The sequence below is a fragment of the Pteronotus mesoamericanus genome, unplaced genomic scaffold (assembly GCF_021234165.1).
Source record: "Pteronotus mesoamericanus isolate MK-2021 breed Mesoamerican mustached bat unplaced genomic scaffold, CSHL_Meso_final contig_74, whole genome shotgun sequence".
NCBI classification, from domain to species: domain Eukaryota; kingdom Metazoa; phylum Chordata; class Mammalia; order Chiroptera; family Mormoopidae; genus Pteronotus; species Pteronotus mesoamericanus.
Genome location: NW_026555247.1, coordinates 232,124 through 251,981, shown reverse-complemented (window position 1 = coordinate 251,981; position 19,858 = coordinate 232,124). Strand labels below are relative to the sequence as shown.

Sequence of the window (19,858 nt, the reverse complement as noted above, 5' to 3'; positions counted from 1 at the left end):
CGCAGCCAGCAAATCCTTTCCTGGAAAGAAGGGACTGACTTTCATCAGAGCAAGCAGATGGTCACACCCCCAGAATCTTCCACAGAGATTCACCTCTGTCACACAAAACTTCTCTGATAAGCAGGCAGGGGCAGGTGGGAAGCAGAAGGTAAGCCAAACTCAACATATTTATGCTTTAAATTCTTGATGCTGTCAAAATGCCTGCATCCTAAAAGAACCCACTGAAGCAGGCACTAGTAAAAATCAAGGTAAGACAAACAAACAAGCAAACAAAACGATGGAGATTCCTTAATACAACAGACATTATAGAGCAAAGTAGCTTCATCTTCAAACTAGAGGGTTGTGATTTTAATAAAAGTAATTCTGTTTCTATTGTATTTTCCGTCTATGAGATGTGTGAAAATGGGAGGAAAAATTAAAGAAAAATAAGGAAACTGTCACTCAAGAATTTCCAAATAACTACCTCCTGGCCAGCCAGGCTGTGAAGTGAAACAGTTTAAAACTAGAGCAGGGTAGATCTTGCACATTTCTGAGAGTAATCAGTTTTGCAATATTACAGCTTATTTGATTTCCATTTCACTCTACATGTGATTGGATGCCAACCAAATGCCAGGCACCAGGTTAGGTCCCCAGGCTGTACAGAGTCTAATGATAACAGACCTCTGTTCAATTACCAACTCTACCCTTGCTACTTCTGTGGTCTGAGACTATATTCTGTAAAGCATAATATCACTTTCTACATAGGGCTTAGCACATAGAAAGCATTCAATTAGATATATAATCACTAGAATTACTAACATTATTATTACAAGGATATAAATTTGTAAGAAACATACCATATATTACAGTTTATAAGCTAGTGGCAAATTAAAAAAAGCTGAGGTAGCTACAATACAATATGGTAGTTACTGTATCAGAGGAATATATAGACTGCTGTTAAAACAGAAAGGATAAAGGAATGATACAACAGTGAAAATAATGCCACATGTCTTCTAGAGTTTGTCAAATCCTACAGCTAGAACATTTCGAATGAAGGTCTAAGTTTTTAAAAATTAAAATGAAAAGTTAAAAAGCTATTTCAGAGACTTGGAAATAACAAACAAACTGACAGTTACCAGAGAGGAGTAGGGAGGGAGTAACAGAGGAAATAAGAGGAAGGGCAAGCAGAGAACACAAATAGAGGACTCGTGGGCACGGACAGTGGGTAGGGAGTCGGGGGGACAGGACAGAGGAGAGCAATGGGAAAAAGGTGGGACAACTGTAACTGAACAACAATAGAAAAAAAAAAAAGTTTATTTCTTTCTATGCCAGAACAATACTTCAACAATCCCTCTCACTTGGTTCTATGGTTTTTTGTTATTCGTTTCTAACATTTCAAAAAAAGTATTATGTTTATTGTTAGTTGTTTGTTTTCTACCACTTGAATGTGAACTCCACAAGGGCATGCTTTCCTCTTTTGTCATTTTTCTTCAGGATTGAATTCAAAGCACCTTCAGTACTACCTGGCTTAAGAGGACTATCCAGAAAGTACCCAGCCATGTAACATGAAAAATAGAGACATTTATTGAAGAAGATACAAGAAACATTGTTCAGGGGACAATGATGCCTCAGTTCCCTTCAAAGTAGGTGTCTTGGGACCTCACACAGTTCTCCCACATGTCATTAGCTGCCCCATCATATTTTCCTGAATCTCATCCATGAGATTTTGAAAGCTCTTCCCTTTCAAAAGTGATTTTAGTTTTGGGAAAAGCCAGAAATCACAGAACGCCAAACCGGGGCTATGGCGGGGGGGGGGGGGGGGGGGGGGCGTTAAATCACCTGGGTGATTTGATATTTTGCCAAAAAAACTCTGCTCAAGATGTGATGCATGAGTGGGCACATTGTCCTGATGAAGCTGCCAGTCACCAGTTGCCCATAGCTGCAGCCTTCTGAATCATCCCAATAGTTCCACAGAGGAATGTTCAAGCTTAATGCAAAATCTGACGCAGATTTGTTACTCTACTCAATTAGTCATCTTGACTGCGATGGCCACACAGTACACATGCTCACTCAACAGTGTCTACTGCCCCCGCTGACTAGTACACTGAGGTCATCATTGTTCACACATGCACATTCCAGTCCACCCCCTCCTTAGCTGCCAGGTTACACAGATGTCACACAAACCATTCTGGTCATATTAACAACGGTTGTACTTTTTCTGAACAAACCTTGTATACTAGTTATTCAATAAATTGGTGTTGGTTGATGAATGTGCACAGAAGTAAATGAATGAATTGGTAATTTCAATCACCTCATAGTGGACATCTTCAGGATCTGAAATGCACAGAAAAACATATCTGGCAAAAATGACCTAAGTAGAAAGGAATACATCTGTACTAATCACTTCTAACTTACTGATATCTGACTTATAAACAACCCGCACATTTTGGTTCTCAATTCAGGACACAACATGGACAACTGAGCAATGCTAGACTTTTCTTCCTTCATTCAAATTTAAACAAAGAGAAGTAGTTTATGTAAATGAATATATTTAATAATTATTACTGCTTGTAAGTAAGATCTTTTGGCTCTCTCATCCCCTCATCAGTTTCTGGGCCTGTATCAAGGGAAACCAGACCTCTGGGGTGGTACCTGCGATAGCCTAATAGCATCCATGGGATTCCCAGTTCTCTGGCAGAAGGGGTGAGGCATATTCCTGGTCATAATGTAGAATTTCTTTTTTTTCATAGATATAGGGTACTGAATTTTAGATAGATATGATTTTCACTAGTGTAGTACTATTTTGTTTATAGGAAATGGGTTAAAAAGACTTCAGAAATTTAAATTTAGAAGCCAGCCAGCCTCCATGAGATAAGACAGTTTCTACGCAATCATTCTGTTTGACATCCAAAAATATTCAGTTTATAAGCACATCTTTGGAATACAACTTAACTGTAAATTAGTATTACCAATATTTAAATCACATTTAATGTGTGTTTATTAGCTCTCTTTGGAGCATCTCAACCCATTTTATGTGTGCCAACATTTCTACACAAAAGGAATTTCTGAAAGAGTAAAGACGTAAGAAAAAGCATTTTGCATTTGGTTTTATTGGGTATTAAACCTAAATCGCAAGATATGAAATATTGTTACTGTAACAGATACAAAACCTATGAAAGCTGAATAATCTAGATATAACTGCCCAGAAATCTCTCCCTTAATGAAAAACCAATGGAATTTTCCCAACTATCACTCAGTAAAGTTTTCATTCTGGTATTTATTGGTTTTCACCTGCTGAGCCCTTTCTAAGTAAGAAACTGTACGATAAATGAACACACATGACGCGAAGGCCAACAATAAGCCCCACAGAGGAGGTGGGAGCAATCAGAAGTCATCTGTGCTCCACCTGCCAAAGTACAACTAACTGTGGCTCCCCTTAACCATTAGGACATGCACCTCTGGAAGGATCAAGCACAACTGTCTCTCTCTGGTTAGCCTCTGCATTTTTTCCATATCTCATTCTGCCTTAACAAATATGATTTCTGACCAGATTAAATGAAATTTGCATTTTGAATGTTTCTTTAGATGCAGTAATTGTTTCACAATTAAATCTTTGGGGGGAAATCATGACTGATTTCTTTTGTAGGCTCCTCACAGCATATGGTACCAAGTCAGGACTGGGCTATAGGAGCCATGGGCCTATTTTCCTATAAATGCAGTCCATGGAGCCTACAGGAAATACTTGAAGGAACATTGTATCCCTTCAAGAGCCCAAAGACCAGGGAGTATAATATTTAAATAAATACTATGAATCTGGTGAACAGCTGTCACTGTTATCACATAATAAAGAAAAATGAAATAAGATCTAAAAATTTTCAATAGGAAAAAATATTTCATGACTGGACAAGTAATTTTTAAATTCTTTCATTCATTCTACTTTGACGTAAAAACACAGCTGGCAGATTAGTTCTTGCAGATAAAATATATTGTTAATAACAGCATTTATTAATTGCCCACCATGAACCCACCTTTGAACTAGAAAATTCTCCTAGGTTGGCTAATTAAATCCTTTCAAAAACTCTGATATGTAAGTTTAATTATCCTCCTTTTTTAGATTAAAAAAGCTGGGCTCAAAAATTATTAATTTGCCTAAAATCATCTAGCTAGTTAGATGATTCAATAGTAGAATCAGAAGTGGGGGGGCAGGGGATACATTCCTATCTGGAACATACTGCTCCTATCATGAATTTAATGATCACCTTCTAGCAGATAATACCCTAATCAGCATGACAAGGTTTATCATTTCATAAAACTCAGGTTTATTGTTTCTCAGGTTGTTAAAGGAACATACCCAAGATTGTCTCAAAAATCAACATCACTAAAATAGAGATCAATTTTTCTCACTACAAATTAGCTCTTTATCCCAAACTCATATGATCTAGCAGTGTCACTATTCCCAATGTCCTCAGACTCCAAATCTCCACTCAGCCTATGCCATCTCCAATAACTAATTACCAATCATCAAGAAAGCAGCTGCTACACATTGAAAACTGCTGTGCTGGCTACTCGGGTTTAGGCCTAGGAGAGATACAAAAGCACATATGCCAATTTATTGCCTAAAGCAATCTAAAATCGAGGAGCATTCACATAAAATGTTAAAAATGTAAACCATAAAGTAAATGATCCAGAAAAATGCAACTGGAATTCAGAGGACAGTTTATCCTGAGCTAGCCATAAAATGTTTCATGTGAGAGATGAGAGCTGACTGGGTCTTGAAAGATAGAGGGTTTTGAAACAACCATTTTAAAAGAAATCTTCGCTCATGATAAAACTGTCAAACTGTATAGAAGATAATGAAGGTGGGAAAAATTCCTGACTCCACCTGTCTTGGCAATCCAAATAGACAAAAATTTAAATGCATGGAGAACTAAGAAACAAAGGGGAAAGAGGAGCCTTCGTGGCACAGCCCTGATAAGTAGCGGTGGTCATGGTGGGAAAAAGGTTTGATGTAAGGTACTAATTACAGAGGGAATGGAGCAACAAAGGGAACCAGCTGTGCCTTCATGCATATGTCCCAAACACATCTGAAGGCCAAACATAATCCAAGTATATGCTCAGATCTGGGGGACACAGGGAAGTAAACATGAATGAGATTGCTACTCTTGTAGTTTCAAGGACAAAGTTTGAGGAGTCTCACAATGTCTTTGATAGTCCTTTAGAAATCTAGATGCAAGTTTAATCAGAGGAAGGAGACCCTGGAGGCAAGAAGTTCCATTAAGAGCCTTCTGTGTATCCCAGGCATAAAATGATTAACTTGAGGCAGAGCTTCTGTAGCAGAATTCTTAGAGTGCAACTCCTTCAAACTCCAAAATAATGTAAAAGAAATTAAGACCAAGAAAAGTTAGGTGTTTTGCTCAAATTTGCAATGTAATTAAAGGCTTTATAAAATAACCATTGATAGGAAAGTCTTGAAAAACTAATGTAAAAATAAAACTTACATAGTTTATGAGATATGAAAGGATGACGCCTTTATCACTTCAGAATTGAAAAAGATTTCTTAAACAAGATAACTTATACATACCATAAAGAGAAGAATCTAAAATGCACTTTATAAGCTATGTCAATTATACCTTATAATAGATAAATAAAAAAAATTGTATCAATTTACATTTTTAAAATAATCTTTTCACCCAAAGGCATCATAAAAATACAAAGACAAGCAACCAGTTCAGAGAAGATCATTGAAATGCATATTTTAGGAAAAACTCTGCTATCCAGAATATATAAATAGCTCTGAGAAAACAATGAGTGCTTTTTAAAAAGAAATAGAAAAGTAGACAGCATATATAATTGAGCAACAGAAACTTGAATATTAATCAAGATTGGAAAAACTGGTCAACATTACTAGCAATCAGGGAACAACATATTAAAATTACAAGGAGCTATCATTTCACATCCATAAAATTGGCAAAAAATGAAATGTATCACCAACTGTTGGCAAGGATATGGAACAAAAGGAGCTTTCATAGATTGCTGGTGGGAGTATAAAGAAGCACAACCCTTTTTGGTACTTTGTCATTATCTGCTAAATGTTAACATATAAATCCCACCCTTTTACAATTCCACTCTGAAGGAGATATCCTAAGGAAAGGGTCCCCTTGGTTAGCACAAGGAAGTATACATATGAATGTTCATAGCAGCCTTGTTGGAAAATACCCCAAATGTCCATCAACAAAAGACTGAGACATTAATAATGATATATCATTCACTAGAATACCACATAGCAGTAAAAATGAGTAAATAAAATCTGCATGAATGAACAAAATTAATAATTATCAATTAAAGCAAGGTGAAAACGACCACAAAGAGCATGTTACTATTTATAGCAAAATTTAAAAACAGCAAAAAGCAAAATAAACCTATATTGCATAGGCATATATACATACATAGCAAAGTATAGGAGATGTATGGAAACGATACACAGAGTCAGTATTTACAGCACAGGTACCACTGAGGGGGGATATGCTTGGAGAGAGAGGACAGTGGGAATAATTAACAAGATACACACTTAATTCATACTTATTTCAAAATCTGGGAGTGGCTACAAATGTGTTCATTATAATACTTTATTTTTTGGTGTTACTGAAATATTTCACAATAAATTTTAATTAACAATAAAGAATTGAAAAATAGTTTAATGACACAGATATATGGCAAAATTTTTCAAAATATTTCATATATTCTTTTCTCCCATTTCTACTTCCCTAGACCTGATTCTCATCATTTATGCCTCAAATGGTGCAATCGCCTCCTAATGCTTCTCTCTGTCCTGACCTAGTAGTAAGCTGATCTACTTGCAGCAATTCAAGAGATCACTTCTTCACGTTCTCATTTATTCAAAATTCTTCAATGCTTCTATCTACTGTGAACATTCTTATATAGTCATTAAAACCCTCCATAGTATATCTTCACCGTATTCAAACAAATTTATCCCCAGACCTAATTAAAATTCACTAGAGGAGCTAGAGCAGAAAACACCATCTCCTTGAACCAGGAATAGGTCAAGATGGTTTGCATCTCCACCTCTTTGGAAACAATGTTTTGCTTTATCTGAAAAGCTAACCTTTCTTCCCTTTAACTCTTATCAACCCACACTAGTCCAATTTAAGACCTTCTTCTTTACGAAGATTTCCACAATGACCCCATTCTTTGTTGAGCTCTGCCCCTCCATAAAATCCTAAAAAGTATGAGTGGTCCCAGATATTTGAACACTTAGTTTCACTCTGTAACACATTCTTACAAATTACTTCTTAAAATTACACTCTTAATATTATACATTTTAAGTTTCCCAAGGATTTCAATTATGTTTTGCACTACTGTATTCTTCACACTAATGACTCACTGGAGATATTATCATAGCTTTTTGTTTGCTGATACTTGGAAAGACTACATATATGCCAAATATATCTAACATCTGTCATCTAGATCCCTTAGGATTCTTAAAGCAGAATATATATATAATATATATAAAATGTATATTTATATTTATATTTAATATATAATAATAAATTTAACATATTAAATTTATATATAATAATAAATTTAACATATTAAATTTATATATAAATATATAAATAATAATTTTTATATATAATTATTAAAACATTTTCTTTCTTGCTCTATTACAGTTGTCCCAATTTTCCTCCTGTGCCCTCCTCCACCCAGTCCACTTCCACTCCCGCAGTCAATCCCCACACTGTTGTCCATGCCCATGGGTCATTCACACATTTCCTTTGACTAGTCCCTTCCCTTTCTTCCTACCATCATCCCCCTGCACCCTCCCCTCTGGTCACTGTCAGTCTGTTCCATGTTTCCATGCCTGTGGTTCTGTTTTGTGCTTTATTTTGGTCATTAGAGTTCTCTTACAGGTATTTATCTTTCATCACCTGACTTATTTCACTTAGCATAATATTCTCCAGTTCCATCCATGCTGTTGTGAAAGGTAGGAATTCCTTCTTTCTTTCTGCTGTGTAGTATTCCACTGTTTTGTGTATTTTTAAATGAGTTTTTTGATCCACTCATTTACTGATGGGCACTTAGGCTGTTTCCAGCATTTGGCTATTGTAAATAACACTGCTATGAACATTGGGGTGCATAGGTTCTTTTGAATTGGTGTTTCAGGATTCTTAGGGTAGCAGTGGAATCGCTGGGTCAAAAAGCAGTTCCATTTTTAGTTTTTTTTTGATGAAATTCCCAACTGTTTTCCCCAGTGGCTACACCAGTCTGCATTCCCACCAACAGTGTACTAGACTTCCCTTTTCTCCACATCCTCACCAGCACTTGTTTGTTGATTTGTTAATAATAGCCATTCTGATCAGTGAGCAGTCGTATCTTTTTGTGGTTTTAATTTGCATCTCTCTGATGGCTAGTGATGTTGAGCATCCTTTCTTATGCCTATAGGCTCCTGTATGTCCTCCTTGGAGAAGTGTCTGTTCAGGTCCTTTGCCCACTTTTTAATTAAAACAATTGTTTGTCTTCACGGTGTGGAGTCTTGTGAGTTATTAATATATTTTGAAGATCAAGCACTTGTTCAAGGTATTATTGGCAAAAATGTTTTCCCATACATTTGGATCCCTTTCCATTTCACTGATGGTTTCTTTAGCCACGTAGAATCTTTTTACTTTGATACAGTCCCATTTGTTTATTTTTTCCTTTATCTTCTTTGCCCTAGCAGAAATATCAGTGAAAATACTGCTGCATGGGATATCTGAAATATTACTGCCTATGTTTTCCTCTAGGACTTTTATGATGTCATGACATATATTTAAGTCTTTTATACATATTGAGTATATTCTGGTGTGTGGTGTAAGTTGGTGGTCTAGTTTCAGTTTTTTTACATGTATCTGTCCAGCTCTCCCAACACCATTTATTGAAGAGGCTATTTTTACTCCATTTTATGCTCCTGTCCCCTTTGTCAAATATTAATGGACCATAGAGACATGGGTTTATTTCTGGGCTCTCTATTTTGTTCCATTGATCTATGCATCTCTTCTTGTGCCAGTGCCAGACTGTTTTGATTACAGTGGCCTTGTAATATGGTTTGATATCAGGTGTCGGGATCCCTCCTACTTTGTTCTTCTTTCTCAAGATTTCTGAGACTATTCAGGGTCATTTTTGGTTCCATATACATTTTTGAAATATTTGTTCTAGATCTGCGAAATATGCCATCGGTGTTTTAATAGGGATTAGGGTGAATATATAGATTACGCTGGGTAGTATGGACATTTTAATGATGTTAATTCTTCTAGTCCTTCAACATGGTATATGCTTCCATTTATTTGTATCTCCCTTAATTTCTTCCTTCAGTGTTTAGTAGTTCTCCAAGTACAGGGCTTTTACCTCCTTGTTTAAGTTTATTCCTAGGTATTTTATTTTTCTTGTTGCTATACTAAATGGGACTTTTTTCCTAGTTCCTGTTTCTGATATTTCATTGTTGGTGTACAAAAATGCCTTTGATTTCTGAATACTGATTTTGTATCCCACCATTTTGCCAAATCCCCTTATTAGATCAAGTAGTATTTTGGTGGAGACTATAGAGTTTTCTATGTATACTATCATGTCAAAAGCAGACATATATATAGAGAGAGAGAGATATGAGACATATGACATAGATATATTTTAAATTATCAATTAAAGAAAGGCAACTGAAAAAATTATACCACATCATAGTCTGTAAAAATGCAGGCTCTGTCCATGTTGATTCTTACCTTTCCTTACAGATCATTTACAGCTGAAGAGTGAATCTACCATCTCAAGTAAACTTTCCAGTGGCAGGTTAGCATATCCATGAAGCTAGCCAACTTCACCACATAATTCAAGTATCTCAAAAGCATAGAATACGATAGAATGTATTACATGCCTGGCCAGAAATTTATATTAAAAAAATCATAGAAATACCTAGAAGGCTATGATTCCATACAATTCTAAATGGTAGGTTCTAATATTCCCTATGAATGAGAGCCACCCCACATAGGTTCTAACTAATACCTATACATAAATCAGCCTCAAACAAGAAAGTCAGTTGCAGCCATTTCCCTCTATCTCACTATTATTTGTCTCTCATCCCCGTGATCTTTTATTCTTCAATAAACAGCTGTTCCCTTGCACATGCAAACCCTATTCTTGCCACTATGTCTGTTATCCCTTGAGCTTATGGTCTCATGGAGGTAGACAGGCACATAAACAAAAATAAAATACAAAACCAAAATATAAATGTGTATCAGATTCAGTGGAGGTGAAGGAAGGAATGTTTAGTCATACAGAGTGAAATTCAGAAGTGGGGTGGTTAAGCTATTAATATGTTTGAGTAAGGAGTAGAAAAAGGAAGAGACTAGAGTCTTTTTGTGGTTTTTATCCTTATTTTATTTCATTGCTGGGTCTACGAGGTATTGTCAGAGTATGCTTAAGACCAAAGAATGTAGAGTTTGAGACTGCAAGGAGGGCCATGCAAAACCAGGTAACATTATACTTGGACTTATGGTCCTTACAGAGTCAGACCATTCTCTCATTTGTTTATTCATTCATTCACTCACTCAGCCAATGTTTGCTTAAGTGCCAGGTGCTGTGTTAGGCATTGGTGATATTTGGTGAGCATGCTATATTTAGTTTTGATTTCATGGAATGCACAGTTTAGTGGGGAAGGTAGTCAAATGTATGGATAACAAAGGTAAACTCATTGTTTACTATAAAAGGATCACACAAAAAAAGTATAAAGCACTAAAACTGCATTCAATTGGTGGGCTACACTGACTGAATGACTTTTCGGTAGAGGTTTAGGAAAGTAGAAATAATGAGAGAACCGGTGTTCCAGGGAGGGCAGGGGAAAGACATCTTATCCAGCTGCATAGAAGCTATAGATTCCAGTAAGCCTCATCTAAATTGCCTAGGCCAGGGTTCACACAATAAACTTCTGTGTTTTGGCTCCAAGGTTCCTCTGCTCCCTATTCCTAGCTCTATGTGGAAAAGTGCCTCCCTGTTTGAGAAAAGAATGAAAATGGTTCCTTTGCCTTCTGGGTTCATGTCTGGGAAAAGAACTTTGAAGACATTAACTGTGCCTTGTCTTTTTACTCAAGTAGTGTGATGAATCACATCAAAGAATAGTGTTTGCAAAGTCTGAGACAAGATCAAAATGCCATTTTACTCTGAAACTACAGCATGTGTTTTGTAAAGAAAGCTCAATGATATCTAGCAAGGAAATTTCTAGTCCAGAAATACACTTCACACTGCATTTCCACTGAAACTGAAACCAAGAAAGAAAGGGTCCCCTGGGAAAGGTTATAATCACAAGGTTAGCGTCAGGGTTAATGCCTGTCCTCCTATCATATACTCATAGCCCTTCCCCAGTAGGAGAATTAGAAGGGAAGTTACTCTAGCAGATGTTTTCAAATTAGCCAAAATCATGTCAGCTGGAAACGTGCCCAGAGAGAAAGAGACCTTCCCACAAGCCGCCTGAGGGAGCCATTTAAATGTCTCTGAGCCCTCCTGGTGCAGATTGGGATGCACAAGCTAGGGAGATAGGGAAGTCCCAGCCCAAGTCCTACTCTCTTTAATGCTTATCCATGGCTTCAACAAGACCTCCAATCTGCTGAAAGCTAAAGAAACCTGGCAGGGTTGGGCAGTTAATACACTGCCAAATCACACTCTTCATGCTTGCCTTTGTGTCGTTGCTTACAAATCTGATAAGAAAACATTGAGGAAAATATAGAAATTGTCATTGACAACATATGAGCTAATTATAAGTGAACATGGAAATGAATAGTTTAGTTTCAGGCAATTACCAGGACTGTGAGTTTGCGTCTTCACAACAGTCCTGGAGCATTGCTATCTAGTTTACAACAACCCCAAGTGAGGCAATCATAACCTAGCTATTCATTGCTCTACTTGGTTCTCATCTAGCCAAGAAAAGGCCCAAGACTCTGGGCCAAAGATCTATGGCTATATATCCAGGGTGCTTCCTGTGAGTGATGTCGTCTGAAGTGGGATTTCACTTTTTACTCAGTAATCGCCAACTCCTACAGGAAGGAGAAAACAATAAACACCAACCAGGAGAAATTCCAATAAATTCAGGGAATATCTTTAGTTTCTCACTTGTACGCCAGTTGTCTGCCCCTACTATTTGCTATGGTGAAGGATATAAAACTGAGGGGTCAACACATCTCATAGGCAATACGAACCTCTGTGCAATCAGAATAAGGAAGAAAAGACCTCAAAAGGAAGTCATTCATCTTTTTTAGCCTTTTTATAGCCACATCTCATTTTTCCTGCTCTCAACCCCATGTTTTGCTCCACAGGTTTATGTGTTTCAGGGTTACAAAATAAAAGTAGGATATATATCTATAGATATAGATATAGATAGCTATGGATAGATATATAGATAGATATCTATATACATCTCTGTCTGAAAAAAGTCCAGCCATTCATTGTTAATATGACAAGAATGGTTTGTGCAACATCCATGTAACCTAGCAGCCAAGGAGAGTGGACTGGAATGCACATGCGTGAACAATGACAACTTCACTGTACTGGTCAGTGGGGATGAAAGATGCCATTGAGTGAGCATGTATACTGTGTGGCCATCACATTCAAAATGACTGAGCAAGTAGAGCAATGAATTTAAATCAAATTTTACATTAAGCTTGATCATTCCTCTGTGGAAACTATTCAGTTGATTCAGAAGGCCACAGCTATGGGCAACTGGTGATTGGCAGCTTCATCACAACAATATGCCTGCTCATGCATCACATCTCATGCAGTTTTTTGGCAAAATATCAAATCATCCAGGTGATTCAGGTCCTCTACAGTCCACATTTGACACTCTGGGACTGACTTCTGGCTTTTCCCAAAACTATAATCACCTTTGAAAGGGAAGAGATTTCAGGCCATTGATGAGATTCAGGAAAATACAATGGGGTAGCTGATGGCAACTGGGAGAATTATATGAGGTCCCTACTTTGAAGGGGACTGACGTGTCATTGTCCTATGTACAATACTTCTTGCATCTTGTATTCTCTGCAATAAATTCCTCTATTTTTCATATTACATGGCTGGATATCTTCTGGACGGACCTCTGGTATATATAATGAATATATACAAATGCTGTAATGCTTTATGCATTAATGGTTCTATATCTATATATGTGATATATATATATATATACACACACACACACTTACATACAACACACCCGTGTGTGTGTGTGTGTGTGTGTGTGTGTGCGCGCAAAAATAATCCAAATAGGTATGTGTTAGAAGAACTAGTAAGAACTAGTTACCTGGTACCTCAAACAATGAGTTGTCAGTGAATGTTTTAATAAGTTAAATGACTGAAGGTTAGCTCTAAATCCTCCTCTGTGGCAGAAGAATGTTTAGACCTTCCTAGGGACAACATCTTTGGCAATTCCTTATAGAACACACATCTAGAGACAATCACCTTAATTGGACAGTAACACACAGCAAATGCCCATGATATAAATTGATTGATTGATTGATTGATTGATTGATTTAGGGGCCACTGAAATTATTCCCCCCCTTTTTTTTAATGGAGATTAAGGGCTTACAACCCCTTAGATCTTCTGGAAATAAGAGAGGCAGCCCAAAACGTGAGGTGCTTTTGAACCTCCAAGGTTCTCAGCAACACAAAGATTTTTAGAATGCTAGCAAAGGGCCCTCTTATGATTGTGTTTTAAAATAAAAACCTACAAAGAGAACAACATACCACAGACATAAGGCATAAGACTTAAGTGTGGGAGGTGAGGACTGGAAAAAAGTGTTTAGATTTTTCAAAAGTCCTTCTAGCCTTCCTGTTTAATGGTGCTCCTTTAGCAGGGAAAAACAATTACCAAAGGGAAAGGAGAAAAAAGAAAAAAAAGAACTTACAAGTACTTCATTTCCTTAAATTAAGCAAGAAGAGGCAAATGTGGTTTCTATAGAAATGAATTCTTCATAAAAGTCTTCCAGTTGAATGTTTCCCATGAGAAAACAGGTCCTTCAGCACAGAGCAGAGCTGCTTTCCTAAAGAGTGGAACCCTTTATGGGAATGACCAAGAAGGCACCATAATGTGACTTTGAGTCTGTCATAGAAAGGTCACTATAAAAATACAGACTTTGCATTTCACTACTTCTTTTGTATTTGAAATGCAAAATTAAAATCAGAATGCCGAATTTCTTGTTTCCAGACAAGTTAATAATCAAAGAATATGGTACATGTCTCAATCAAATTGTAGCTGAACAATTACTATGCTACTAAATACGCTGAATGAGTAGACAGTAAAACTTCAGTTCTCCTCTTCCCAGTTTTAATTTTATATTAAAAAATAATCAATCTAGATAGCTATTTGTATTTCCAAATATAATATGACACTTACAGTTAGAAGGAATTAGAAAGTAGAACAGCTCTTAGTTCTAGGCAATATCCCTGTATGGGCTTCATAATATTTTGAGGAAATGGTCTTGATTTCAATAATCACTAATATGATTTATCAAGATTTTTCATCCTGGCAGAACAAAGTTATAATGAAGAAGAAATTAAAAATGCTAAACCATAGAAATATCCCATAAAGAAAACTCATATATATATTATTCCCCCTAGAGCACAATTGTTCTTGTGTGATATAGAGATGTAAATTTTTTTAATTCTGTATTTGTATTTTTCTCATATAAAATAATTAATACTTTCTCCTCCATGAGGCAATTTTTAAAAAATAGGGGATTTTAGATCTGGAAGTAGGACTACTTCAAGGCAGTGACTTTACTACAGCAATTTTAAACTTAACTAATAAATCTTAAGCAAATTAATAACAAGGCTATTGATACCAGATTTCTATGAACTTTCCTGTTTCATGACAGAATATGAATTTTCTAAATCAAGAGTAGCTTTTATAACCTAAACATTAAATTCCATACATTTTGCATAAATATACTCAATATCTCCTCAGGGCTTTGAGTTTCCCTTTTAAAAAAATTAAGCAAACAAAACTTTATTCTTTTAACATTAAATAAATTAGGGTACTTAAAACATCTCTTGCCTTCATGATATTTTTTCAAGTTGGATTAAGGCTATTGCTATATATGCAAAATTAAGCCAGTAGAAAGTTGTTTCCTGCAACTGAAATTCTCCTTTAAATAACAATCAAAAGGCAGTTAGCACTTTCCTGGTAAAAATAATTTAGAAGATGCTCCCATTCAGTACTAAAATCACTTCCCTGTTCTAAACATCCCTCATCCCAGGGTCTGACTGTAACTCAGATTGTTCCATCAGGCACTTTACCAAGTCATTTGTAAAGACCACGAAAGCTAATGATCTGTCTTTAATTGATACTTTTATTATATATCTTTCATCTTGTAATTCCATAACTTCACGTGCTATTGCCGGGTGAGACAGGGAGCATCGATCTCTCCCGGCACCGGAGCCAGGCTCACTGTGTCAAGCGCGTGCAGTCTCTCCTGAGCCCATGAAAGGAACAACATCTCACCCACTGGCGTCCCTGTCCTGACTGTCTCTCCACCTCAAGCCCCTTCCCCTCCGAAAGCCTTCCTCTTCTCAGACAGAAAATTTCGCAGAGCTGCCGGCCAAGAAGGAGGCGAGCCCGGGAGCCGGGGGCGGAAGCTCAGGCACAGGCATTCAGTGTCTTGAGCACCCCCCAGCAGCCGGCCGCCCCTTCCCACGCTCTCCCCATCCCCTCTCCGGGGACCACCCGGCGAAGCAGGGGCAGCTCGCCGTGCCTGAAGAGCAAACCAGCCCGAGTCCTGAATGCAGGGTCTTCATCCCCGCGCGGCCCAGGGAAGATCCCTTCCGCAGCTGCAGCCACCCCTCATGAAAGTGCAATCTGTTATCTCTCTGGGGCCCAAGGAGAGGTCTCCGTTTGGTCTCGGCTCCAGCCCCGCTCATTCAAGTCGCTGAATACTCGGTCTCATCGCTTGCCTGCCACGCGATTCGCCCGGAACTGGCCTCGGCTACGGACGGGGGCGACTCTCCAGTAGCCTCCCGCCTGGACCCCCGGGGGTGTGTGTGTGTGTGTGTGTGTGTGTGTGTGTGTGTGTGTGTATGTGTGTGTGTGTGTGTCTGTGGCATGTCTTGCTGTATTTCGATCTCACCCTGTGCCACTGTCTCTTTGTGCCTCTGTTGCTCTGGCTTTCGCTCTTGCGCGCGCGCGCGCATACACACACAGAGGAGGCTCTCTCCGCAACCAATGCCAAAATGTCACCTAAAAAGCAAGTGCAACAACTTGCTTTGGAAACGACCCAGGAGTCATGAAATCCCCTGCAGTGAGCAGCCCCCTTTCCCCCCGCGAAGTGCATTAGGGGTTGGGGACGAGGGGAGGTGTGAATTTGGCTCTTGGAGATCACCAGGAGTGGTATTCTTCTCCCCTCCCCCTTCCAGGACCCTGTCGCAATTAGAAATCCGTCCCCTCCCTGACCCCGGGCGAGAGAGACGAGGACCACACGCCTGGAGAAAAGCGCGCCGGCCCAAGGGTTCCCTGTGTCCTCAGGGGGCCGCACCCGGCAGTGCGCCCCAGACGAAAGAGAAGTGGTCTCCCGCGAGGGCAGGGGGCCAGGAACCCAGGCTGTAGTCCCTCCGCTGGCAAGAGAGTCGGCAACCTCGCGTCGGGCAAGGGACACCCTGCGCGTCGCGACCGCGGCTGTGTCGGCGTCCCGGGTTCCGGTAGCAGCCGCCACGCGCGCACGCCCCAGCCCCCGCGGCGCAGCCCGCCGTTACCTTGCCGCTGCCCGCAGTCCGGCCCTCGGACCTCCTTGTGACTGTCCGTGGGTCCCAGGAGCCTCAGAGAGAGGACGAAAGAGGTGTCCCAGTGGTTGGGACAGGCTCTCAGCGGGGTGAGGGGAAGGACTCGTTAGAAGAGCCGAGGCGGCTGCGGCCGCTCCCGCCGCTGAGGCTGCCGTTTCCCAGGGGTTGGATGTGTCGAAGAGGCCGTGTCTTCGGAATTGTGGAGCCGGGAGCGCAGCACTCGCCACTGGCGCGGAGACTGAGCGCCGGGACGCAGCGCGTTGGGGCGTTGAAGCTGGCCGGTCACCCGCCTCTGGGTGCATGTTAATACGGTGGGGAGGAGGAGTCCCGCGCTTCCTCCGCCCAACCACCGGAGCCGGCGGGCGGGCGGCGGCCGCTCCGGGAGCCAGTCGTTTCCTCCCGCCCCAGCTACTACGGCACGGTCACTAGCCCTGGCCCCAGCCCAGGCACGTGCGCCGAGGCCACTGAGAGGCGCCGGCGTCACCCGGAGCGTGCTCCTGGCCTGCAGGTTGTGTCCCTTCAGCCTGCGAGGTGGAAAGTGCGCTCACACCGTACTGAGGGGAAAGCAGCTTAAGCATAGGATGGAACCGAGGAGCGGCCACCCATTAGTGGGCGTGCCCCTTCCGTTCCCCTGAGCAGCTTCTCGGGAGAATTAAACCTTCCCCTGCCCCCTGACAGCCGTTTGTCCCTGACCTTTCCTTTTTAAGAAAGGGAATTAGAAGCTCTTAACACTTTATACTGCAGCAGATCATGTTGGCGGGTAGAGGGTTTGCGGTCCTCTCTTCATCCTCAGGGTCCCTAGTAGCATTTTTGAAGAAGTAATCTCCAGAGAAGAGACAGGGCAGTGCAAAGAATCTAGACGAACAAGGACCTATGTTAAAACCCAGTGCCATTACTTTCCGTTATTCCTCGGAGCCTCAGTTTCTCCTTCCATACAACGGCAGCTCTTAGAAGGATGTGCGACTTAGGTTAAACAATATGTATTCCACCGGTTCCCCTTGGTATTATCCTAAAAGTAATCAGAAAAATAAAACCCTTTTTCTCCCGTTTTCTGACCTCAGTAAACTTCCCACTATCCACCCCAAGCGCATGTGGAAGCCAGGCTCATTCACACAGTCTGAAAATAGGAAGAATCCATGTGGCTTCAAAGTACGAGTAGAGATAAATGGTGTGACTGGGTGAATTGAGATGTGGGTCAAAGAGAAAAAAGTCAGTCAAGTATCCACTGAGTTCCTTCTCTATCCACTTCAGTAGTAGTGTTCCAGATGATAATAGTTAAAAATAATCATGGTTAATCACTGTCTTCCTGTTTCCATCTACTCAAAAAAAAAGAATGGTCATCTTCATGGAGAATGTCCTTTGTGCTACAGCTCCCAGAGAGAACATTATGTCAAAGAGTATATAATCTTCTTTATGTAATTGTACCCATAAATTTATAGCATAAGATTTAGCATCTGCTTTGTGCGATATCTAATTATAAATATTAATAGAATATTCTTTTTCAAGAAAACAGTTCTAAAAATGCAGGGAAGTGAAAAACAGTTTCCTTAAAAATATGACTCAGATAAATAATCGCTTTTCCGCAATATTACTGAGTGATTTTCCATTAAAGAGGGGAAAAAATCTTTAAACCACTAAACACTCAAAGAAATGGAAGTAAACCCTCAGCATTGTACTACCATGATCACCAGTACTTTAACAAAATTTATTTTAAAAATATCCCCAGGCAATGAAAGAATGTCTATATAGGGGCACTTATGCTTCTAGTAACATTCCCTGAAAAAGGCAAAGTACTGACATACAAAAAATCACTTTCATAATATAGAAAAAGACAACGACCTTGCCTTTCCAAATTTGTAAATAACTTTAATTCATAGAATTTTATATGAGGTCACATAAATAAGAAGGTCAATATAATTGTCAGGGCTTAACCCAAAGAATGAGGTGAACTTCAGTGAATAAAATTACTTGAAGCAGAAAATAAATATTCCTACAAAATTCTTATGTTATATTTAACTCAGCAACACAATATCTGAATAACACTAGTATTATAAGGATTTTCTGACTGCAAGTGACAGAAATCAAATTTGGCTAATTTAAGAGTAAGTGATTTAATGGTACAATATTGAAAGTTGTCGTAATTGAAGGGGGGGTTGAAAAGCAGTGTTGGAAACAAGCAGGATTTGAGGTAGTACTGGAGGGCTAGGGAGCTCGAAAGGTAGAAACAGTTTGGTTTAGTGCTGCTGCTCAGTCAACATGAGTAAATGCCTACTGTTATTTCTAACCTCACATTTCTAGATCAAGAGTCAAGTCACAGGGTAGAGCATTTCACTAGCCAAACTTCATTCAGTCACTAACTTCTTGGCTGTACCAGCGTATGGAGAGGATTGGTTTTTTGACATCCAGAATGGAAGGCGATCACCTGGATATATCATGCTCCTAAAAATACACATGATTAGAGATAAGCAATTTCTTAAAACAAGTTCAGGGGGCTATTAAAAAAAAGGCAAATTTGATGCTCAGGTCAAAAAAGAGGAAAATGGTAAACATCTGTTACATTAATCAGCTATGAAATGTACATTATAATTTTTACAGTTATTTGGAAATGAGTAGTGATATTGTGCAGGTAAAATTAACAGCATTTTTTGTAGTTATTGTACATATGCTTATTTTTAGTTAAAGAATGTTATTTAAATGTCATATATATGGCCAGCTATCTTATTTATACAGGCTCAGTGCCTATAAGCACTGCTGGAAGCCAGGGCTAGCAACTATGTTCATTTCTAGTCACAGAGAGTGTGGAAGCTGAGTAATAGCCCCGGAAGGATGTCCATGTCCTAATCCCTTGAAACAGTGAATGTTCTCTTACATGAAAATATGCAGATGTAATTAAGTTAAGAATCCTGAGATGGGAAGGTTATCTAGAATTATCACATGGGCCTGATGTAATCTCCAGGGCTCTTTTAAGAGGGAAAAATAAAAGTCAAAGGCAGAAGAAAAGGATGGGAAGATGGAAGCAAAGTTTGAAGTGACACACTTTGAGGATGGAGGAAGGTGATCATGAGCAAAGGAATACAGT

At 39.3% G+C, this 19,858-nt stretch overlaps 1 protein-coding gene across 4 annotated transcripts in view; it reads right to left on the bottom strand.

Moving 5' to 3' along the window:
* Positions 1-17,036, bottom strand: part of DLGAP1 (DLG associated protein 1) — an 870,852-nt gene extending 853,816 nt beyond the window's left edge. For 2 of the 4 annotated variants that reach the window (XM_054583388.1, XM_054583387.1), the window contains exon 1: positions 16,753-17,036. The gene's annotated coding sequence lies outside the window, so the exon portion shown is untranslated. The remainder of the gene's footprint in view (positions 1-16,752) is intronic. The other 2 variants (XM_054583384.1, XM_054583385.1) reach the window with 1 other exon arrangement.
* Between the last annotated feature and the right edge of the window lie 2,822 nt (positions 17,037-19,858).